The sequence below is a fragment of the Sphaerodactylus townsendi genome, linkage group LG02, assembly GCF_021028975.2.
Source record: "Sphaerodactylus townsendi isolate TG3544 linkage group LG02, MPM_Stown_v2.3, whole genome shotgun sequence".
In the NCBI taxonomy this organism is placed as follows: Eukaryota; Metazoa; Chordata; class Lepidosauria; order Squamata; family Sphaerodactylidae; genus Sphaerodactylus; species Sphaerodactylus townsendi.
Genome location: NC_059426.1, coordinates 42,959,515 through 42,984,128, shown reverse-complemented (window position 1 = coordinate 42,984,128; position 24,614 = coordinate 42,959,515). Strand labels below are relative to the sequence as shown.

Sequence of the window (24,614 nt, the reverse complement as noted above, 5' to 3'; positions counted from 1 at the left end):
GAGAACTTTTGTAAGAGGCCAGCAAGTTTGTAGGAAAATGCTGAAAGGCTAGAGATTTGCTCTCCTGCGGTTGTCCTATCCTGATGGTTTATGGCACAGTGTGGAGGAAGGGAAGTATTCCTTTCCCATCTTTTCATTCCCACTGTAGACCTTTTCACGTAACATCCAGTCAGGGCCGAATACAGGGGGGCTTAGGGGGTGCCTGCCCCAGGTGGTGGGCAGATGGGGGAAGCAGTTTTGTGGGCTTGTGACACACTATGCCGTGGCTCGTCCATGGCAGTTCCTGGGAGACAGAAGTGACACATTCACACATCTTGGCAAATATATTAAAAAGTCAATCTCCACAATGGCCTCTGAAACACCTTTTCCCTACCTGCTGCCCCATTTGGGTGGCTATCATTCCGAGGAAAGTAAAAGGCTGGTGCATGTGTGTCAGTTCGATTGGGTGGGCAGAATTATTTGGTCCATGTATATTGTAGTATACATAGACTTATTCATGAGAAAGTCCCGCTGGCTAGGGTTTACCATTGGTGGAGAGGATTTCAACAGATTAGTACACACACACCAAAAAAAATATCTTTTTTCGTCACAATTCTAGAGAAGGAATGTGTCGGCATGTGGCTTAGGCGCATAACCTGATGCACCCCAACCTTTCTGTTTGGCTTCTAAGGAAGTCTCCTGGATTCCAGTGGTGCTTGCTTGGAAACTCCACTGGGGCAGGGGTTGAGAGTCCGCTGAAACCACCAAGGAGGATTCAAGGAGGATTAAGCACTGAAACAATTTCATGTGAAGTACAATTTTAATAGCACTTCCATTCTGCAAGGCATTATTTATTTATGTATCACACTTCATCATGTCTTTCCTCCAAGATCAATAGGTTGTACAGCATATGCTCCTTCTGTTTTTATTCTCCCAACTACCTGTGAGGTAAGTTATGCCAACAGAGCTGGACTGGCCCAAGTCCACCCAGCAGCCCCCCTTGGTCTCCAAGATCCTAGTGCAGTGTTCTTAAGAACGTAAGATAAGCCATGTTGGATCACACCATAGAAATTTATTCTATTGTTTAAAAGCGTTGATAATTATACCTATGTATATAATAAAGAAAAAATATGTCTGTATTGCCCCCCTTCCAAATAAACGTAGATCCATCCCCGCATCCAATTATACTGTAAGCATATACAGAAGAGAGGGGGAAAGCAACTTCTCCGACCTCATGTTTAAGTCTTGGAAAACTGGAGACTATTGCTGAATGCTGAGGCCTGTGTGGCAAGCTTTCCCAAGCCTCAACAGTTGACTGTGCTGCAAGGTAGGCCTCGGCGCCAGTTTTCTTCCCTCATTTCCTTTACGCCAGTTCTGAACAACAACTTGAGGAATATCTGGCAATACAACTTTGTAAAAAAAAAAATGAATCTGGCGCGAAGGGAGCGTAACGGCAAGGTGTTTTGGTTCCCTGAAAGCAGTTTTTGCGCAAACCTTTTCGGATTCGCGCGCTGTTCTAAAAGAAGGCCCGCCTAACCTATTGAAATTTAAAATTTACTTAAGGGGGGTGGTGGTTGGAGAGAGAGCTTTGTTTCTAGCACGTCGTCCCCTTTCCTTCCCGCGGAGTCTCGGCAGGCTCCCTAACGCATTGCAAACTCTGCGGTTTCCAGTAGAAGCCCCGGGGCGGGCTGCGACTTGGTGAAACTCTCTCGCTCAAGAACCAAGCGGGTAACTTTTCAAGGCAGCTGCGTGCAAGGAAGGTGCAAAGCTGAGGGCGTGTCTCACCGGGCATCATTGAGTCCCGCTCGGGTAATCAGCCCCGGCCTGCGCGTGCTCCCCTCCCCTCCCCTCGCCTCCCCTCCCCGCTTTTCTGTTGCCAGAGGCGCCAGGGCTCTCGCGCAGCAAAGCGACCCCCTCCTCTCCGTGCGACTCCCTCACCTGGCGCTGTCGCGAGACCCTCCCAGGCAGGTGAAGTCCCTCCCTTGCCGGTGTGGGCGCAGTCGGTGGCTGCCCCCTTCTACCCGGCTTCGCTCGTTTCTTTTCGCGGGCTCTTCAAAAGCTTCACCGCTTGCTCGAAAGAGGGCATTGCAGCTACAGGAATAACCCTCGTCCGCTCCCGGGCGCAAAGGCGCAGGGTGAGTGCGGCGGGGTAGAGCAAAGGAGTGGGTGCGGGCGCCGTCGAAACGGGTGGGGGGTCCTGGAAGCGCGGCATTCCCCACCCCCACCCCGCCTTGGAGTCCTTTGGCTGGTTGCTCAGGGTGCGGAGAGCCGGCCGGGGAGCGGTAATGGAGAAGGGACGACTTGAAAGTGCAGACATGGTCTCGTGCTTCGCGGCATCCCACTTTAGATTCCCCGTACAGTGCAGATGCCTCAAGTGTGGTCCGGGAACGCATGGAAGGCGGGGGTGGAGCTAAGTGAGAGTCGACTTGGAGTCGCGCTGAAAATGTAGCGAAAAGTAGTCCGCACAGCACAGATGCCCCTTGGCCACCTTCAGACGGGTGATTTAAATTGTCGTTTCAACTTGCAAACATGTCTAATATGTAGGTGATGAGCAGTTGTGGAGAAAGGTTACGAACATCAGCGTTAGCTCATGCAGCTATTTTTATCATTTGTTTATCTCATTTTGATCTGGTATTCATGTCAGACAGATTTAACATATGTCTTGTAGGTATAAGGTAGGTCTTATAACAAAGCAAGACTTTAGGTGCTGATCAGATCCAAATCTATCATATACAGTTTCCAGTGGATGCGCTCTAAAAGTTGTAGGTGTGAAGTTAATAGTTATGCTCTAATTAAGTTAATAGTTGTTAAAAGTTATATCCAGCATCTCTATGCATTCAGGTTTTGTTTTCCTATCAAGAACTACCTGTGCTTGATTCATGTTTACGTCAGGTTACTCCTGTTTTGGTTTTTTAAATGGGCCTTTAGTTTCCAAGGCCTCTCAAGGGGAAGTTGTTCAGCTACCTTTTTCTTGTCCTTCAAGAGAGGCAGCTTTGTCAGTTACTTCCGCAGGTCAGGTGTTTTGTTAGCTGCTGTAGCCAATGGGAAAGATTATGTGTAAATATTTTAAACAAACAAACCTGTGAAAACAGGCAGGAATTCAACAGATGAAGCTGCTTCTGTCACTGCTGTTCCATTCCAGAAAAGATCTAGCTGTTGAATATCGCTTGGAGGAATTAAGTTTGAAATCAAGTTCAGAACACTTTGCTAACTTTTTCCTCTGGAGGTTTATCATCCCAATAGAACATGTCCAACCTATATTCTTTTAATTGCTTGTACTGTTTTATTTGTGTCTTGTATTTTTCTGTTCTTCAGTATTCTTTTTTTTGATAGGTATGAGAACAGTTACTGGATATAGATTTATACATCATGAAACAGCTTCATTCTATTTGGATTTTTATATTAAATATGTGTATTAAAGTTGGATTAGTTGTCTAAAATAATTTATGATAGTTATTTACAGTGATAAAATCAGAAATAAATGGTAATTATATAAACTACCTAAAATTGAATTCATGCATATGTACACAAATCATAGTAGTGTATGGTTGAACACAACCAAGCACAATGAATGACAAATGGGATTGTAAATTAAACCGAACAATGTGGAAAGTTCAGTTTGTTTCAAGCCTTGCTAAGAACATTCTTTCCCTTTCTTGACGTATTTCTCTGACTGTCACATTTTCCCAACTAAAGGGTCAGAGTAGTCATTTGTAACTGGTGAGTTACTATGTTTGTCTCTTAAACACAGCCAGATTAACAAATATGGTAATTATACACAAGTGCAAGTCAGCAAAAGTCAATAATTGCACACCTGAGCTATTCAAACCTTATTTTGTTTATATTTTGTCCAGACTTTGTGGAGCAGAAAAACCTGACTGGGTCATTTTTATTTTATGAGGAATGAGGCATCAAAGTTGTCAACTTTCTTTTGCTTTACAGCAGCTGTGATTTTGAATCTGCCCATGATGACTTCCAGTTGTATTTGCTCCTGGTGAGGAGGTGATATTCTTACCTTTGCTGTGAACAGAACTCTTTCCTGCTGGGCTTCTGCAAACTATGTATTTCAGCATTTGTTGTGCTAAAAGCAAATCCAGAATGAATTTAGTACTTGACAGCTGCTTGAACATAATCACCTTACCACAGAATACTTTAACACTGTAGCTGCTGCAAACCAAAAAGATTGTGCAAACTGAGACTTGCATTGAAGGAAATATGGCAGTCATTCCAACAGGTGCTTCAGCTGAATCAGAGTGTATTAGTGCTTCAGTCAAACCAGGTGAAGCCCTCCTCCTGTTAAAGGGCTTCATAGAAGCAAGGGAGCCTCTAAGGTTGGCATCAGAGCAGGGCACTGATTTCCCAAGATGGATGCCCTTCAGATAAGTTTTTGGGATCCATTTTGTTGTTTTCAAACCTGGGTAGGAAAGCAGCTGACTTTTTCCCCTGGCCAAAAGTTGTGCCTGACTTTGCAAGGAAAAGGAGCAGTTACAGCCTACTGTTATCACCTTCAGGTGTTTCAGTCACCACTCACCAAGCAGACTATTTCCCACCAAATCTGCCTCCAAATTATCCAGATTTTTACATTGACAAACGATCAAAGCTAGCCTACCCTTTCAGTATCCTCCACCCTTCTTCATCGCTTATGATCTCTGGCAGCCCTGCCATAACGCCTCATTTCCTCAGGATATAAAGAGGGGCTCTTGGGCTCTTGTGTGCAATTATGTCTTTGGATCCATGCTACATATCCACACTTGGGTGTGGGTCCTCTTTGCTTCTGAAAATGCTGGTCATTTTCCCTCCTCAGTTCTGCTTTTGTGGACATCTCCTCTCACTGGTATTTATCACGCTCCATAGAATGCTATCCAACCTCCTCCCTCAATCTCTAGTTAGCTCTTGGTGGGCTTTTGTGGCTGCACTTATTGTAATTAAAAAGTAAATCTAGTTTATTCTTAATAAAAACCATTTCTGTTGCAAGAAATGCCTGTTTGAGAGCACTCAGCTGGGACTATCCTGATATACAAAGCTTATAAATCCTCTCGCCGTGTCTCCAGATAATTTTCCCCAACATAAATGGAGACTACCTGCCTGGGGAAACTGTATAGGCTTGCTATTCCAAACATTCTGGTCATCGTAATGTCTGAACACAACATTGAAAGTATGGATTGTTGCATTTGTGACCATAAATGGCATGGGCCTAGTGTTCTTTTGCAGAGGCATAGCTAGGCCAGAGTGCGCCCGGTGCACACTTTGGCTCCCCCCCGCCCCCCACAGCACCCCATTCCACTTACTTTTAGGATAGGAGCAGGCCGAAGAAGCCTGCCTGCGTTGCCTGGGCCTGATGGGAACTATATTTCCCAAGAGCCCCTGGAAAATGTAGTTCCCACGAGGCCCAGGCAACGCAGGTAGGCTTCTTCTCTGGGATGTTCCATTCTTAAAAGTAAGTGGGGGGTTCGCCGTGGGGGGGCGGGGGGCGCTGTGGAAGGGAAGGCAGGGGGCCGGGGGGATTTTTTTGGCACTATTTGGGCTGTTTCAGTCCTAGCACAATTTTTAAAAAGTTCTCCCTCTCCCCTTCACTTACCTGATTACTCAGTGTTGGAGGCAGCATAAAGCTGAATGCTTGGCTTGGCCCGCTGAGCATACAGGTCTGTGCTGCCTGACACCTCCGAGCCCACATGGAGTTCGAAGGCAGCTGGGATTTTTTAATAGTTCCAAAAAATGTTGAGTTTCCAAAAAAACCAGTGTGGGAATTTGGCTGTTTTGTTTTTTCAAATATTTTGGGATTATTAAACCTGAACCCCCAAATACTGAAAAACATGGTGCATACCCCTAAACCTGACCCAGTTCAATTTCCAAAAACTGATGCAGTATCTTTTGTTGTTCAGATACATTTCAGATAGAAGGCTAGTTGAGGTTGTTGGATGCTGCTTTGCTTTAATACAGTGGTCTTAACTATTTATATTATATTATTGCTTACTACCCCAAGGATTAAGGGGAAAGTGATACAAAATAAAATAAATATGTAAGATTCTGGTTAATCACTGGAAAAATTGACCATAGTACCAAACTAATCCGATCTAGGATCTGGCTGACCTGGTACATCTTTCCTTAACTGCAACTATTGCAAGAGACAAAATATTGAGAATTGTAGTGATTTGCAGGGGATCCCTGGAATTCCTTAAGTTGCTTGAGCTGTGACCTCATTTTCTTCAGTGTGTTCAAGGCATTTCTGGAATAATCTCCTTTACAGATGTCTATCTAATTAGTCTCTTCATCACACCAGCATTTTTAATAAGTACCACAGTAGCATCTGTTATGCATAAATCAAGACAGAAGTTACTTCAGAGTGACAGATTAGATGTAAATCTTCTGGGTCAGTGAAAAGGAAATGTTAACATTCCTCTCAAAAGAGGGAGAGTGAAAAATGCTGAAAACCGTTTCATTCAGAATCCAACCTTGTTAAGGTAGAATGACTATCCATATTTGATAGGGACTCGTGGTAATGAACAGAATCGCTCAGTTTTGAAACAAATGAAGAAAAAGGCCTCAGGGCAAACTCTGCATCAAATATAATGAATTATCAAGTTAACGTCTGGACATGCAGGGAAAGATGTGAAGCATCTGCTTACTAGAGAAATGTTCATTCATTTTGAAAAATTCTTATTATGCAGACACATGCTTTTATTATGGTTGAAGACATACAGGTCTTCTGGCCAGAAGCCAAACAATGGCATTACTTGTTTCTACATGCCCAGTCTTTGGAACTGTGCTTTTCAAATATTGGCCCCCCTGCTCTATACCATGTTGAAAACTCTTTTTGGAAACTTAGAAGGAGTTTCAGAAATAAATAGTAATATAGCACAGAGTGGGTAGTGTGCATATCAGAGGAAACAGTGAAACATTTCTCTGGGTCCCTGTAAGATCTTGGGTGTGCCTCTTTAGATTTTGGTCTTTATTAGAAACGGATACACAGTTTGACTTATCTTTAACATAGTCCTTGTGAATCAATGTGTAATTACTATTAATTATCACTTATGTATTGCTTTGTAGATGTCCACACTCCTCTAATGCAGGTCAGATCTGTTAAACAAAGACCCATGACTCTAATGGAATCTTTTGAATTTTTTTGTGACTTTTTTGTTGTCGTATTCTAATTCTGCATTTCTAAGAACAAGTAACTTTCTGAAATGATTGGGAGGGGGCTAATTTTTCAAATGTTAGTATCTGATTGAGATTGATTTGCATGATTTAGCATAAATTCAGATGAAACCCACTTTACCCAACATTGTGAATGTGATACATCTTGGATGTGTTCAGGTTCTTTGGTAATCCAGCTGGATTGAGTTTTATACCCTAATTCCTATGTAGACAGAAAATTGTGGGAGCAACTTTAAGCAGGTCTACTCAGAAGTAATCCAATTTCATTAAATGAGGCTTTCTCCCAGAACAGTGTTTTTAGGATTACGCTAAACTACATTGAATAAGCATAATTAGGATTATTATACCTGTTTAGGATAGCTTTCTAACTCTGCAATCCTAATGACAAATCTTGGGAGTAAGTCTCATTGGCTAACATGGGATGTTCATCTGAGTAGACCTGCATTCACTGGCATCCTACACTTTTTAGAGGTTCAGTGAGTGTGCTGCTATTTCAGAAACGAATGCAGGTCTCAACTGAAATGTAAGTATTCACTACCCATGCTAGTTCTAGCTGTATTCTTTAGAGCATAAGGAAGCAATGAAGCCATTATACCGTCTGTCTAGTAAATAGCATTCTATTGTTATAAAAAACCTAAGTAGGAGCAATCGGTGTAAGGCAGAATTGTTCAAGAAGACATTTTTATAAAGGCAGAAGGACTCTAATGTAACAGAATGGGTTAGGAGGCTCCTTTTATAAAGGGAATAGGATTATATGCTATTAGGAAAATGTTCTGTGTAGCCTGGAGATGAACTGTAATTCTGGGGAAAGCCCCAATCCTACATGAAGGCTGACAACCTTAACTGCTTTCTGTTTTTTTAATAACATTTTCTGCACTTTGACATATTCTGTCTAATACTTTCTTACGTTGTTTCTAAATTTTGTAATCCTAGCCCTATTTCATTGCTTATCAGATGGTTTATGCTATTCTATTGCATTGATTTACACTGTATAATCTACTTTATAATCTGTATAATCTACTCCTGAATTCTGTGAACTGAAGTCAAATCTCAGATATATCTAAACCTAGCAAATTTCCTCCATGTGATTCCAGGAAGTGGTGCCTGGGGCTCTAGCTCCCCCATGCGCCCCTTGCTAAACCACTGCTTCTGTTCCCAGTACCCGCCCCTTGGTTCTTTTAATCACGGATGTCCACACATTACAGTGATCAGCTTCTGTTTTGCAGCTTTTCGTGATGAATGAGGAGGACTGAGGATTTCCATATGGCTTTCATTAGCACAGCTTTGCTAGAACTGCATCACTAATAATTACTTTGTCGTGCTGCATGTCCATGTCATGTTAACTACTGTAAGAGAAGTAAGTCCAGTGATCAGCATATGTCAAGTGAGCTGTGTCTAGAGTGTTGATCTTTGGCATGCATCTGTTTATTTCATGTGGGGTGGGGGTGGGGGGACAAGGCTCTTTATAAACAGCAGGAAATATTTTTAATAGCCTTGGAGTTTTCCTAAAAATGGATCTCTTCACAATGGCGTGAGTATTTGGAAAAAAGAGGTGGAATCCAAAGTTCACTTTGTGATAAAGGAAGGCAGTCCCATCAGAAGTGAAATTTGCTGCCTCTCTCTTCTCACGAAGGCCTGATGAACTCATGAAGGCCCAATAAATACTGATCTTGAGGGACAAGGTACACTCAGGAGCAGCAGGCAGCATGAATGATGAACTGGGGAGCTGCGATGAGAGGCGATAGTTGCTGGAAATCCCTACCCACCTTGCAGTGACAGAAATAGATCCTGAATCCACCTGTAATATCAGTACAGATCAGTATCCTGTCTCTGATGCCATGCTGTGAAGCAAGAGCTGAAGTCAATTCCTGGGTGGCATTTCTGTTATTGTAACAAGTACATAATAGCAATAACTATTTTAATGAGGTAGGTAAACAGGGAAGCTTCAGCTGAGAAGGGTTGGGAAATAGCCGCAGGGGGTGAGGCTTTAACTTGGCCTTTTGTATCTTCAGATAAGAAATAGGGATCCACTGGTTGCAGACCCTTCTTCCCAATATTCTCCCCTTTTTTTCCTTTTTCCATTCAAGTCACATTAGACTTCTGGCAACTCCTGGTAGGGTTTAAAGGCAAGAGGCATTCCGAGGTAGTTTGCCATTGCCAGCCTCTGCACCACATCCCTGGTATTCCTCGGAGGTCTCCCATCCAAATACTTGCCAGGGTCAACCCTTCTTAGCTTTGGAGATATGACAAAATCAGGATAGTCTGGGCTATCTGGGCCAGAGCAGGGCCCTCCTAACACAGTCAATAAATAAAGTATCTGTAGCTTGCATTTGCTCACTGGACTCCAAGTAGTTCTAACTTCTCTGATCCCCACTGTATCCTCTCTAACAATGTGCTGCACCTAAAAAAAAATCAGTAGTTTTCATATCCAGATATACATGTTCCTGGTTATTCAGTTTCCAATAGTTTAGTATTTGGATGTGCGCCCCCCCTCCCCCCCCGAATTCTGATATTATTTGGCTCCATTATTCCCTTTAGGGAATTTGGGGAGACAGGCTGGAGGAGCTATTTTTAAAGATAAGGCACCAAAATTGCAGAGAAGCTGGTGGTTCCTGTTCTCTGAAGAATCCCCAAGTTTCAAGTATAGGGGGTCCAGTTCTATGAGTCTATGAACAAGGTGCCTATCATCCTCCATAGTTTCCGGTGGGATAAAAATTCATGCTTTCTCCAGGACAAAAGCCAACAGCGAAACAGACATGAGCATGGAACAACTACTGGTCAAATTGCCTACCATACAAACAAAATTAATAAACTCAACAGAACCAATGCAAAACCAGGGAATCCCAGCAGAACCATTGATCAGTGTAGTAAGCCCAACTGAAGCATTGTCGAACCACAGAACCCCAAAAACCTAAGGGGTATACTTTTGCAAGCCCAACTGAATCTGTGTCAATCCACAGAAGCCCAACAGACTCCAGGGACAATATGGCAGCAGAATCCCAGCGGAACCAATGTCAATCCACAGAAGCCCAGCACAGCAAGCTTAAGGAAGGGGGGCACCTTTGCAAGCCCATTTGAGCCCTTGGCCATCCACAAATACCCAGCAGAACCCAGGGCTAATGTGACAATGCAAGCCCAGCAGAACCAATGACAATCCACAGAAACTGAGCAGAACCACAGACAACCAAACAAAACCATAAGACACTGCGACTCAAACTCACACACTGACTTTGGTTCCCCCTACCATGCAATAGATGGGCTTCAGGATGTTCTGTACACATGTATGTGTGGTTTGAATGAGTCCTCAAGAACTACTTTCTGTTTTCTTTTCAAAACTGTAAAAGACAGGCCGCTCTTAGGGTCAGTGTGGTTGAACGTTGTCATCGTCCATACTAGTGTTCTCTCCCTCCCAGAAACAATAAAGAGACTTATTGTCAGATCTGTCAAAGTCTCTTGCATGTTGGCTGTAAAACAGGACTGAAGACTGAACAGAAGCCGGATAGGTAAGCACATTCCTACCCACCATGCTTCAAGGGATGCTATACTAGAGGCACTAGCTCAACAGTCGTGACCAGGCCATGGCCACACAGCCCAGAAAACCCTCAACAGCCCATTGATTCCAGCTGTGAAAGCATTTGCGAATGCACTGAGCCCTACATGTTTGTTAACACTGGAGAAGATCAACTGATACTCCTCTAGCACTGTTAGTGCGCTCACTTTTTAAATTGTAGTTTGATGGATTGGTTTCCTCTGTATGTAATGAACAGTTGCATCTTGGGAGTGTGGAGAAATTTTAAGCTCATGATTTTTTTTTTGTCTTGGCATCATCTGTGGGGACAAACAGCCTGTGTGATCCTGCTTGATTCAGCTGTCACTATTAAAATCTGGTCATCCATACATAATGCATCTAGGTAACATAACAGCAGCTAGAAAGACAGGAAATTGCTATCGATCCAGATGCTGCGGCAGAATTTAATTTGCATTTAAGGTATTCTGCTTTTGCACAATAATGTGGTCTTTGGTTACTTTAACCATCTGCTGCATTCAGCAATTAAAAAACCAGTGGTATATTTACTAAATAGAAATAAACGTGCAAAACAAGGATCATATCATTTACTCATGAAATTTTTTGGATGGTTTGCATTCTGGTTCTATACCGCTTGGAACCATTGTGCAAAAATTAGAGAAATTAATGCCTTTTAAAAGAGGCTCATGTTGAGTATCTTTAATCCTCCTGCATGCAGTTAATTGTAACGTTTTCTAAAACAGCAAGATGGAAAGCCACTTCACATTAATTTATTTAGCACATTTTTATCCTGGTTTAAGCAGCATACTTGATTTTCACCTCCTCCATTGTATCTTCACAACAACCCTGAGCGTAGGGTTGCCAGCCTCCAGGTGGCAGCTGGAGAGTACCCACTATTGCAACTGATCTTCAGGTAACAGAGATCAGTTCACCTGGAGGAAATGGTCACTTTGGAAGGTGGCCTCTATGGCATTATCCCCCACTGAAGTTCTTCCCCTCTCCAAACCCTGCCCTCCTCAGGCTCCACTCCTAAAATCAGCAAGCATTTCCCAGGCTGAAGCTGACAACCCTATGAGGTAGGTTAGGCAGAGAAAGAAATTGACTGGCCCAGTGGACATGTGAACCTTGGCCTTCCAGACAAGGACATATGTAAAAGGGGTTTTTTTTCTCGAGTTCAAACACCCCCCCAATTGCATGTCCAAAGCCCCCCATTTGTGTGTTTTTTGTATTTTTTAGGTTTTTTGGGTTTTGGCCTACAGGGGGCGCATCTTTTAGGCTAGCAACACCAATATTTCAGGGATTTGTTGGGAGACTCTCCTGATGATACTACCCAAGTTTGGTGAGGTTTGGTTCAGGGGTCCAAAGTTACAGGGTCCAAAGTTATGGACCCTCAAAGTGGGTGCCCCCATCCCCCATTGTTTCCAATGGGAGCTAATAGAAGATGGGGTCCATAACTTTGGACCCCCTGAACCAAACTTCACCAAACCTGGGAGAGTCTCCTAAAGATACCCTGAAAGTTTGGTGCTGCTAGCTTAACAATTGCACCTCTGACAGCAGGCACCCTCCAAATTTCCCCAGATTCTCCTTTTAAATCCACCCCCTTCGGCATGGATTTAAAGGGAGAATCTGAGGTCCCCAGTTTAAACATTGAAAGTGATGCTGTCTCAGGGTGGGGGAGAATCCACCCCAAAACAGCATCACTTTCAATGTTGTTTTAACTGGGGACCCCAGATTCTCCCTTTAAGGTGGATTTAAAAGGAGAATTTGGGCTCTCTGGTTTAAACACCATGGAAAGTGACGCTGTTTGGGATGGATTCCAGCATCACAGCGGCTGCCCAAGTGGGGGGGGCAGGGGCGCAAAACTCAGATTTTGCACTGGGTTCCATTTTCCCTAGCTATGCCTCTGCCCAGAGGGGAGGGCAGAAGGGGCTGCCGGCTGGGAGCCCAGCTGGTGGGGGGCGGGGGAGGGTCGGGCAGGGAAGTCTGCCATCCCTGGCCTTGGAGAGCTGCCTTTATAAGCACTAAGGCGTGACCACACCCCCAGGGGTGGGTGGGGGCCTGGCCCCACCCCCTGAACCCCCCCATGAAAAATCTATACCTACATCCCTGCTTCCAGATCATAGTCCGATACTCTACTTACAATACCACACTAACACATGTATATGCTCCTACAACTATAAAATGCGAATGCAACAGACATCTTTGCAAATTTGTCTCTCAAACAGGTATGCTTGACAGGATGTCACTGAAACGCCCTCTCAGGTTACCCAAATGTGCACCTCATTTTGAAGGAAGAATTGGGCTGCAAGAATGTTTTTCTTATAACGTTTAATGTATGGATTCAGTTCTGTTACCGCACTCCACATTGGCATTGTATGGACAGGGTTGGTTTTTTTTAACTCCATTTTGTTTTGTTATCCAGAGACTGAATATAATGGCTTACTTACAATGGCTGTAATTGGTAAGCCTATCCTGAAAACATAAATAGAAAATGCCTGTGTAAATTAGGATGAATAGTGGTTCATTTCTTTTGTAGTACGTAGATTAATGATGATTGACATCAGATGAGAGCCTGGATTTCTGCGTGATATGCCAATTAATGTCATGCCAAGAACAATTAGAGAAATTTGTATGCACTGCTCTTACCTCAGGTGTCTTTCATGAAACATTTGGAAGCATGTGAGTATAATTAAAGTATATTCTGAAAAGTATGGCACTTGGACCCCTTTCCCATGTTTCTTGCTGCAGGCAGATCATACCAGAGGTCTTGGACCTTAATGTGCATTTGGCAGTAGCTGATAATGGAAATTTCAGAGTAAAGTAGCAACTCCATTGCTGATGTAATTTTCTAGTAATGGGTAACCTTGTCTTAGTTTTCTGAAGGAAGACATACCCAGACATTGTGCTCTTTTAATGCATCTGCTACTGTGACCTTTGGCTCAATGCTTTCAACTAGCCTTCTGCAAAAAGCAATATTAGATGCTTGCATTTAGCAAGGAGACATTTTCCCAAAGGAATGTTTTATAAGTCCTGCATGCTCTTTAATTCTCTAATGGTCCAATTGGGGTGGGGGTGGGTATGTGTGTGGAATGCTGTTGGAAGGTGGCAGAAATGCCCTTCCTAGGGCACTCCCTGGGCCTCTGACTCTTTGAGCACATAGGCTGTTGGCCAGAAGACGTAACAGAATCAACAGATGTAACAGAATCAACTGACCATTGTGGGTTTTCCAGGCTTTCCATAGCCACACAGCCCAGAAAACCCACAACAACCAGTAAAATTGTTTACTTGTTTTCAGTCTCACGCAGTTGGTCCTTTTCTGTTTAAAAAAATTGCTACATACATTTGTTCAGTTGGAAGTAACTATTGATAACTGTTTTGCTAGATTAAATTTTAACAATGGGCAGGAGCATGATTCATTTCTCAATGCATAGCTGGAACTTGGGTTATTTTTTTGGTTCAAAATAATGCATTATTTTTCTCCCATTGGTTCTGACCAGATTGAGTGACAGCTGTCCCTGTTTGCTGCAGCACTGATAATTAGAATAGAATAGAATAGAATAGAATCTTTATTGGCCAAGTGTGATTGGACACACAAGGAATTTGTCTCCGGTGCATATGCTCTCAGTGTACATAAAAGAAAATACATTTGTCAAGAATCATAAGGTACAGCACTTAATGATTGTCATATAGGTCTAGTAAGCAATCTAGTAAGCAGTTAAATAAGCCGTATGCTGAATTCCAGCACTGAAAGTCAGCCTGGAATTTTTATTTTGGGCAAAAGATTCTTTGCACATTCTGGAGGATGTTCATCAGTAAGAGTGTGCATTTCGATATCTCTGAGCTGAAGCTAAGCTTGTAATTAGCTGTTGCTGGTCAGCTTGGGGATTTGGGGAGAGTTCTAGAGGCCAGGTCCTAAAAATATAAAATGGGACTGCAAGAGACATCTTTGCAAATGTGTGTATCAAACAGGTATGTTTGACAGGATGTCATTAAAACTCTCTGTGAGGTTACCCAAATGTACACCTCATTTTGAAGGAAGAGTAAGTGTGTATAGTGCCTTCAAGTGACAGCCAATTTATGGCAACCTCATTTGGTGTTAACAGGAGACATTCAGAGGTTTTTTGCCATTGCCTCCCTCTGTGTAGTGACCCTTCACTTCCTTACTGATCTCCTCTCCAAGTACTCACCATGACTGACTCTGAGTTTCTGAGATCTGATGAGATTGGGCTAGCTTGGACCATCCAGGTCAGGGCAGAGGAAACAGTAGCCCTTTAAAATTTAAAAGGCATGTGCACCGCTGATCAGCTGCTTGCCAGGGCACCCTTTCCCTCCTTCCTTCCCTCCTTCCCCAGTCCTGTTGCCAATGGGTGAGGGAGGTAAAAATAATGGTCCCAAAATCCGGAATCTGAGAAAATACTTTAAATAGAATTCTGAGCTAGTAACAATAAATCCTGAAAATTCTGGATAAAAAAAAGTATGTCCTCCCAGAAATCCTAAATGGAATTAACAAGAACATATTTAAGTCCCTACCCCATTCACTAGTATATCAGGTACCTCTATGAGAAAGTTGTTGTTAGCAGCTGTGTTAGTCTCAAAGTGTGTGTGTGTGTGTATGTGGGGGGGGGGGGGAAGGGGAAGGAAATAGAGCATAGCCCACACAATACTTTTTATTAGGATCAACTGAATGAAACTTAACAGGGTGCAAGTTTTCAAGTTCTCCAGAACTCTTGTTGAGGGTGGATGTTACTAAAAAATACAAAACAGGGAAAGAAAAATGCTTCATGCCATGGTAGTGTTAAGTCCTGGTCCAGACTGCATTGAAAGTGGAATGCAGAGGTGTTACGGATTTTTCTGGTATCCAGACATATCCAGCTTCTTTTAGTAACAGGCAGTAAAATTATAACAGTCCCTAGAAAATACAATTTTCAACCAGTTATTTATTTATAAAATGTATGCCCTTTCTTTCTGCCCTTAAAGCAGTTAACGATTTAAAACACACCTTTTAAAACTGTTAACATCCCCTCCCCCCAGAAAAATACACCTTTACAACAATTAAAACACAGTTAAAATATGTACGAAGACATAAACACAGCAATGAAAATATTTGTCAGGAAGGAGGGATCACTTGGGGGAATGCCAAATGAAACAAATGGCTGTACTATCCATTTTCACCAGCAGGAAAATGAGGGCTTACAAATATTTTCAATAAATAAAAAATTGAGCTAAATATGAACTTCAATTTCATTACTAGGGTTATGGATCACTATGGATCCAACCTTCTGCTTATTTTGGAATGATAAAATAACAAAGTTGTCCAGGTGATTTGAGAGGAAAAAGGAAAATGCTTTCTCTTCTCAGTAGACCCTTTGCATTTTGAATTCGCTATATAGCCTACATACAGGTGCATATCCCTATTTCATAGTAACTTGCCTTGGAAAGAAACAAGCAGCCAACAAATCAAGCAATGTAGAACAAGATTTATTCTACGAACTCCTATGTGTATCTATTTAGAAATAAGACCAACTGCATTCAGTGGGGCTTCCTCCTAGGTAAAGTGCATTGGATTGCAGTCTTACAGTACAGTCCTAAGAATACTCTCTTGAGAGTAAGATCCATTGAGTAGAACTGCTTAGAATTGCACTGCTGTTCTATTAAAAGGATGTGAATCATAGGTAGTTCTACTCAGCCATAGATTATTTGCTCCCCCCCGCCACTAGTACTCTCTTGACTGAGGAAAACGTAAGCCATAAAATGTTCTGAAGTGTATGTATTTAATGTTAATTACTATTTTGGTGTCATGGGGAGTTGGTTTATTAGAGGTTGCATCCTTGAATGTCTGATCTTCAAGGCCTTATAATTTAATTTACAGGGGAGTCTGATCTTACATGTCCTTTACTGGAAGCTAAAAATCAATCAACTTAGTTACAACTAGGCTTCACTTTTGTTATCTGCCAAGAATTGCAGAAGAGGAGGAGAAATTTTTGCCTGCTGGAATGGATTTTTAAAAAGTAGGAGGCAAGAAACCAGAGCAGTCCTCTTTTTTTCTGCCAATCACATACAGTTGTCAGGATGGAAAAATGAAAAGAATGAAATAGAGTTGGCAGGATATCAGGGTTATGGGCACAGTTTTACAACTGGGTGAGAGCCAATGGATTATCTAATATGTTGTTCCATGATAGGTTATTTTTATAACCTGATAGATTCATAAGTTTTGAAAAACCTCCAAAGAACACTCTGCAGTTTCTCAGTGTTAACTGACATTGTAATCCTGTGCAGAGATACTGCATCCTAAATAGCTTGAAATCCCAGAATTTAGAGTGAAGTAACTGTGAATAACCAATTCATGGATGGCCAAGCCTTGCCCAGTTATCAGAAGCTAAGCAGTGTATGCTCTGGTTCATATTTGGATGGGAGACCATCAAGGGAGACCTGGGTTGCTATACAAAGACAGGCAGTGGCAAACGACTTCTGAACATCTCCTGCCTTGAAAACCCTACAGGGTTGCCCTAAATTAGTGGTGACTAGACAGCACTTCCTACGGCCACCAATGTTGAATTGGGTTGCAGTGGTTTAAACCACCACCAAAATAGCTTCTTAGAAACTCAGAAGGTTTTCAGTGCATGCGGATACAAATATTTAACCACGTAATGACCAATTTCATATGTTACAAGGTACAAAATGTGCATAAAAAGCACATCCCCCATACATTTTTGACAGGCATTTACTGGCTGCAGCTGCATGACATATGGTCGCTGCACGTTGTTTCAGACAGTATTACTGTAAAAGCAAAGTACAGTGGAACCTGGCTGCCACTTAAAGCTGAGAAATCCTTAGATTTCCTTTACTCTTGCCAGTTTAACTGATTGTACTTCACAGCCCTCTTCTTTGTACCACTGAAAGTTGGGCTTTTATAAAATAATGGGATTGAAAATGCTTTTATTGAAACACATCTCCCCCTTCACTGTTCACAAATACCTTTTAAATTGCTTGAATTTGTAGCAACAATAAACTTTTGAAATCCATACCACTGAGGTGAGGCTACTTGTCACTTTTTCTATGAAAGAACCAGGTTAGGCGGCTAATAACTGTTATACAGCCAAGTAACCAGAGGGTGAAGAGTGTCAAATGAACCAGGTTTTCTATTTCATTAGCTTGAGAAAATGAAAGTTTTAGTTTGTGGCACTAAGGCAATACCACTGGGCACATGTTGGGAAAGACTGGGCACATGTTGGGAAAGAAATCTGATCAGGCCAAACAATAGGTTCCTCACAAACCTTGTCAAATTACTGTTTTCATTGCTGGCTATACATTCTTCTGATGTAATAAATAATTTTAAGCAAAGCTCATTATCGCTATAACTACAAACTCCAAAGGACAAATAGCTTTTCAAAAACCAAATGACATTTTATTTGATTAGGGATCTTTACAGTCTGCCTTTTTTTGGGGGGTGATGGGTTCAAGGCAGCTTTCAATGAGAATTTAGACATACCACATTTACGAAAAAAATTATAGTAATCATCCAGACAAATAATCCAGCTACAAAACTGTCAAGACCCATCAGAAGGAAAATGCGGCCTGAAAAATTCAGCTTTATGGAACACTTGTGATGTCTGCTTATGTGTATGTTCATAGATATGTGGCTATGGAGCTGTGAATCTGATTGGAATAGTGACGTACATTGATGTGTGCCTATTTACTTGGATTGCCTTTCTGAGGCTCCTTCTGCACAAGCCAATAAATGCGGTGTCTGGGTGCGGGGGCAACCCCCTCCCTGGACTCCCCCGCTAAGCAGCCCGGGAGCCCTGCGGAGCTGGAGCCCGCACCTCCACCCAGCTTGGCACCGAGCCGGGCAGCTGCCTGAGGAGCGCCCCGCAGACTGGGGAGGATGCGATGGGGGCCAGGGCTGGCACCGACTGACGGACGGCTGGAGGCCAAGAGGCTCAGCCAAGCCACGTGTCACCCCCGGGCAGGGAACGGCTGAGTGGCCGAGGCCGAGGCCAGGGCCGGGAGCTGCTGAGCGAGACTTCAAGGAGGTGGGAGGGCTCAGCGGAGTTGGGAGGGGCATTTAGAGATGAGAGGGGGAATGGAAGGGATAAAAGGGAACATATCATTAAGATATAGAGAAGCTTTAGGCCAGTGGTGGCGAACCTTTGGCACTCCAGATGTTATGGACTACAATTCCCATCAGCCCCTACAATTGGCCATGCTGGCAGGGGCTGATGGGAATTGTAGTCCATAACATCTGGAGTGCCAAAGGTTCGCCACCACGGCTTTAGGCAAACTTTTGTACATTAGTACCCTCACTAGACCACATATTTGTACAGCAGTCGGTTTATTGTGCAGAAAGACTGCTTCGCCTACAGTTAAAGACTGGAATGCAATTAAGAGACTTGTTAGATACCTCAAGGGTAGTGCACACTTTAAGCTGAAACTACCAGCCACTACTGATGCTACACTAAAAGCATATGCTGATTCACACTGGGGTGGAGATCTAACAGAGAGAAAATCCACCAGTGGTCAGATCATTTTCTTTGCAAATGGTCCCATTTGGTAGTCAAGCACCAAACAAGCAATGATAGCATCATCCACCACAGAAGCAGAATATGCATCTGCTGCACATGTTTGTCACAAGTTATTGTGGCCATGTCAACTACTAAAAGATCTAGGCATAGATATACCACAACCCATACCAGTGTACGAAGACAACCAAAGCTGCATTCAACTTTCAAAACAAGAAGATGTGAAGGAATGCACCAAGCATATTGACGTGAAATACCACATAGTGAGAAAGCTGCAAAAGGATGGCGTCATTCAACTGATCTACTGCCTTACCACTGAGATGCTTGCAGATCTTCTCATGAAGCCCCTACCAAGACCCTGCTTTGAAAAACTCAGAATGAAGATAAACCTGATGCCCTGAGTCATGAAACATCGAGAGGGAGTGTTGGAAGAGAAGGACTTTACACTGTTTCCTGCCTCAACCACAGAGGGGGTTTTACTGGTAAGCCAGATGCTAGATAGGGACCTAGGGATTGGCATCTTTACTTTATCATGCTGGCACTATCCCTGTGATGTTAAACTGATACTCTTAGGGACTTCCTTCCTTCCAGTTCTCTCACTCCATCTTACTCTCCAACTATCTACAGCACCATGTGTGTAGAGAGGATGGATGCTCCATGCACCCATCCCCATCCAGCTAGATCAGAATAGAATAGTGAACCTATCTATCTGCCTTTCTATCCAGAATGGAGTTCACTGATAAATATTCTTTTTATTAGATTACAAACTACAAATGACTCCAACTTTTCTTTGTGCCGAAGCTCACATGCATGTTCAGGATCCGCTCTGCTGTGCTCAGCCGCCGTGCACTCCGCTCGATGTGCAAAGGTATAATCTCTATGAGGAGATTATCCAACACTTTTTATCTGTGAGGTCTTCTTACCTGTGCTTTATCTGTGGAGTACTCTTAAGGTAGCACTCAGCTAAGGCAAAACTACATCTCATTATTCAGAATTTAACATGAATCTTAGAACCAAACTAATAAGTTGTTCCCAACAGGACTAAACCACCCCATTCAAATATCAGCGAGAAATAGCTATAATTTTTCATAACATTGTTTCTTCACTATCTTGAATTGTCAAAATGAGCTTGCTTCATCTGTCATCTATTTGTGCATCACAAACATTTTTTGCTGTTCAGGGTGCTCCCTGAGGCTTTCTTTGAGACTGGGAGATTTTTATTTGGTTACCTTTTAGAAAAGCAGTAAAATCTTCCTTTTTATTGTCTTACCTTTAGAATTTTACTTTAGAAGAAGTGATTTTTTTGCTAATTTGCCCCTTCCTCAGTGGACCTCCAACTTCCGCTTCATATTTTTCCTGGGGGTCGTCTGGTGTGGGGGGTGGAGTGGAGTGGATGAACAAGGTCTGTGTTACTGATGGGAATACCTTTCATCAGAGGAAGTGTTCCACAAGACCAAGCATTTAGGTGAGCCTACATCGCTGCTGTCACTGATTAAATGAATCTGAATTGATTAACTGCATGTGCTTTAATAGATGAAATCTGCATATGTACAAGCAATAGTTCTGAAAAATCCTCTTGCTTCCTTGATCAGCCTTGGGTTTAATAAGTAGGGTAATATATTTTAAACAAATGAAAAGTTAAATTCCTGGCCAGATTTATATTGTCTTTAAGGAAGAAAACTAGATATTTTAGGTATTTCACAACGACTTCAATAGACGAAAGAGTGGCTAGAGAGCATGCTTTCAGAAATAACAACTTCTTGTGCTCATGGATGATAAACTGTGTTGGGAAAATGAGGCAGCAACAGGACAATTTTGCTTGGTCTGATAGGCACTTTGATTTCCCGAGCTGAAACATTCTGATGGTGGCTTATGCACCTCTGTCTGTCCTATTTTTTTTGCTGAGATGGTTCAGCCAGAAAACAACAGAAACAAAATGTATGTTTTCCACTGGAGCCTGAACCATAATGCAGACCGGAGGGGAAGGTTCTTCACGACAAAATATTTGTTATTTGTTAACAGTGCACCTGTTTAATGATAGTTTCCATTCATTTTGTTTATAAGTGTCTCTCCCCACATTTTTATTTAAGAATAAGTGACTTGATGAATTGCCTCACACAATTTGAGAAGGAAATCCATTACAGACTTCTCTCATGGCAAGTTTACTATCCTAGTGCTGATTGTGTTTTCTTTGATGGAAGGGAAGTTAGAGATCTCTGTCTGGACCCTTACACCCATTACTTAACAGACTAGCAGTGGTTGGAAGTAGAGGCTACAACATTGATTGGATGGAGAGATTGGAAAAATGGATTGTGTGGAATGAATGGCTCTTTCCAGCCCAGATCTTCAGCACTAGTGAGTAACAGCCCCCAATAACAGCTTTCCTTAATAGAAACAATAATCTTTATTACTGTGATAGACTAGCATTGACCAGCATGAGGTAAATAAGATACCTATTTGTTATTCCATTAAGACATGTTAATATTATTAATATGCTATGTTTAGTGATGTTTGATGACTGGTAAGCTGGGACTATGGTTTTGGGGTACTTGTTGCTGTTCATATTTATTTATTGTTCATATTTGATTCTGTTATTCTGTTTTGTTTGTTGTTAGCTGCTCTAAGCACTATGGGGGAGAGTGGGATACAAGTCCAATAAATGAATGAATGAATAAATGAAAATATATTAAAACAGATAATAACAAAACATAGTAATTTTGCAACTTTCATTTGGCTACTTTTGATAAGTAATGATTAAGTAACAGACTGTTGGGGTTGCAGTTTTTTCATGACAGTATATAGTCTGGGTTAGGTAAAGTAAAGTTTCCCCTTCACTCGTATCCGACCCTGGGGTACCACTGCAAGCAGTGATTTCATAGGCAAGCCGTTTTTGTGAGGTAGTTTGCCATTGCTTTCCCTGGCTATTCTTTACCCCCTAGCTAGGTGCTAGGTACTAATTTACTGACCAAGAATGGATGGATGGCTGAGTTGACCATGAGCCAGCTGCCAGGATATCTGACCCACAGGGGGTTTGAACTCCTGACCGTGTGAGTGGCAGTGCAAGCACTTAACCACTATGCCACACGGCAGGGGCGTAATGCCCATTGGGCAAGGTGGGCAGCTGCCCAGGGCACCACCTTGTGGGGGGCATCAAAATGCAGGGTTCGTTTTTGGTTGTTTTTAGTGGATATCCATTTTTGGCCTGCAGGGGGCGCAGTTTTTAGGCTAGCAGCACAAAAATTTCAGTGTATCGTTAGGAGACTGTCCGTATGCTACCCCCCCCCCCCCCCCCGGTTTGGTGAGGTTTGGTTCAGGGAGTCCAAAGTTATGGACTCCCAAAGGAGTGCCCCTATCCCCCATTGTTTCCAATGGGAGCTAATAGGAGATGGGGGCTACAGTTTTGAGGGTCCATAACTTTGGCCCCCCTGAACCAAAATGCACCAAACCTGGGAGGTATCATTAGGGCAGTCTCCTGATGAGACCATGAAAGTTTTGAGACTGTGCATTCAGAAATGTGCCCCCCCCCAGCCTGCAACCCCCATTGACAGCAATGCAGAAAACTCAATGCAGAACAAAGATTCTTGGGCAAATTTCAGGATGCTCCTGCAGGGTTTTTGTGGGGTAGTTTTGGACGTATCAGCACCAAAATTTCAGGGTATCATCTGGAGACTGTCATGAGGGCACCCCCAAGGTTTGGTGCAGTTTGGTTCAGGGGGTCCAAAGTTATTAACCCTCAAAAAGGTAGCCCCCATCTCCTTAACAAAGAATGGGGGATGGGATGAATAATATCCTTATTCAAAAGAGGGTTCTTACCTCTGGCAACTACACCTCTTTAAAGAGACTCTACCCAACAACATACCTCTGTTAGGGATGCCAAGGGAAAAGTTAGGAGGTGCCTCGTGGCTTATTTGTGCTTGTACAGAAAAATTGTTGAGATGGAATGTCATGTAATCCAGCCTCCAACTTTTTAGGACTTGTTATCTCGCTGTGTCACACAGGCATGTTTCAGTGGCCATGGCGCAAGGTGAGATCTGGGAAATAAAAATTTAATCACTGCTGCAAACCCACTCAGTGACCTCAGCCAAACTACTTTCAGCCTCAAGCTCAATATGAAATGTAATAATAACCAACTTGCTTAATGGGCTGTTTGTAAAGATTACAACAATGACTCATTTTGAACTTGAAAAGCACGATGTAAATGCTGCCGTTATCATCCTTATTTAACTGTCTGCTGACCTGTATCTTTTATCCCCTGCTGTTTAATGTCACATATGTGTAAAGTGAAATCTTGAAACTGCCATTGAGAAAAGAACACATCCATGACTTTAGCAGACTTGTGTCTTTTAAGGGTCACTGTTGAGCCGTAGAACAGTAGCAAGGGAACAGCAATTTTCAACAAAGAAAGGGTAGTTACTGGTTTGCCAAACTCTGGTTTTATCTGCTTCTTCTCCCCTGCATGTTTCATGCAGGTTTTCTTCTGGGGATTGGAAATGATACAGCCTGGGAGAAAATTGCCAGAGGGATAGGATGGGGGGGGGATTAAGTAATGTTTGCAGAGAATATTTAGGACTTGCTCTTACTCCCTGGTTCTCCTGTAGAAAGCCCCTTCACTCTATCACTTTACTGCTGTTTATTGTGCCTTCCCCTCCCCCACCTTCAGATACATGTCAGCTCACCATCTTGGGGAGCTCTGTTTTAACCCCATGGATCAATCATAATTGTTGACATTTCTTCCCTCACAGTAAATGGTGCTACACAGCAAACCTTTTGAAATTCAGGAAAGTAATTTGCAGTGCTGTTTTGTGTGCATGCACATTCATGTTCAAAGAGTGAAATGCAAAACAAAAAAACACAAGCACGCACAAGGCCCTGGACATTTCCAAAATACCCTTCTATGTTTGGTAAATCTTTGCTTACCTTAATGGGTCTCCATTCATAAGAAGCAATCTCTGCCACAGCTGTAGAGGATGAGTCAAATAGCATGGTGCTCCATTGTATTTTAAATACATCTTGCCTCTTCATATATCTCTTCCTCATATTTCCCTCCTCCTCTTGGATTGTTCAAACACACCACCTTCAAGATGGCCAAATTTTGCGCCTCAGCATCTTCAACAAGGAATCAGCTGGTTAAGACTTTTGTATTAATTATGTGCCCTTGAAATTTTATTCTCTTTGGATGTGCTGACGACTCTGTATCAATTCTGGCTTATTTATGAAGGTAACGAAGATAGACAGACCTAAAAGTAATCAGCAGAAAATCAGGAAGAGAATTGGAAAATAGCCATGAGATTAAAAACAGGATGAGTAATAATACTGCATGATGTAGCTGCAGTTAGAAACCTTGGAAGAATAGAAACATCTTCATCAACTGCGTAAAGCCTTATAAATTTGGCACCAGGTGAGCCTCTATGGAGAGGGAGTTCCAAAGCTTGGGG

The 24,614-nt window shown here is 42.6% G+C and overlaps 1 protein-coding gene across 4 annotated transcripts in view; it reads left to right on the top strand.

Annotated features, from left to right (window-relative positions):
- Positions 1 to 1,642: 1,642 nt before the first annotated feature.
- The window catches only part of LYPD6B (LY6/PLAUR domain containing 6B), a 94,567-nt gene continuing 71,595 nt past the window's right edge, over positions 1,643 to 24,614 (top strand). For 2 of the 4 annotated variants that reach the window (XM_048487106.1, XM_048487101.1), the window contains exon 1: positions 1,888 to 2,114. The gene's annotated coding sequence lies outside the window, so the exon portion shown is untranslated. Of the gene's footprint in view, positions 1,708 to 1,887; positions 2,115 to 2,165; positions 2,478 to 24,614 lie in introns of those variants that run through there. The other 2 variants (XM_048487105.1, XM_048487104.1) reach the window with 2 other exon arrangements.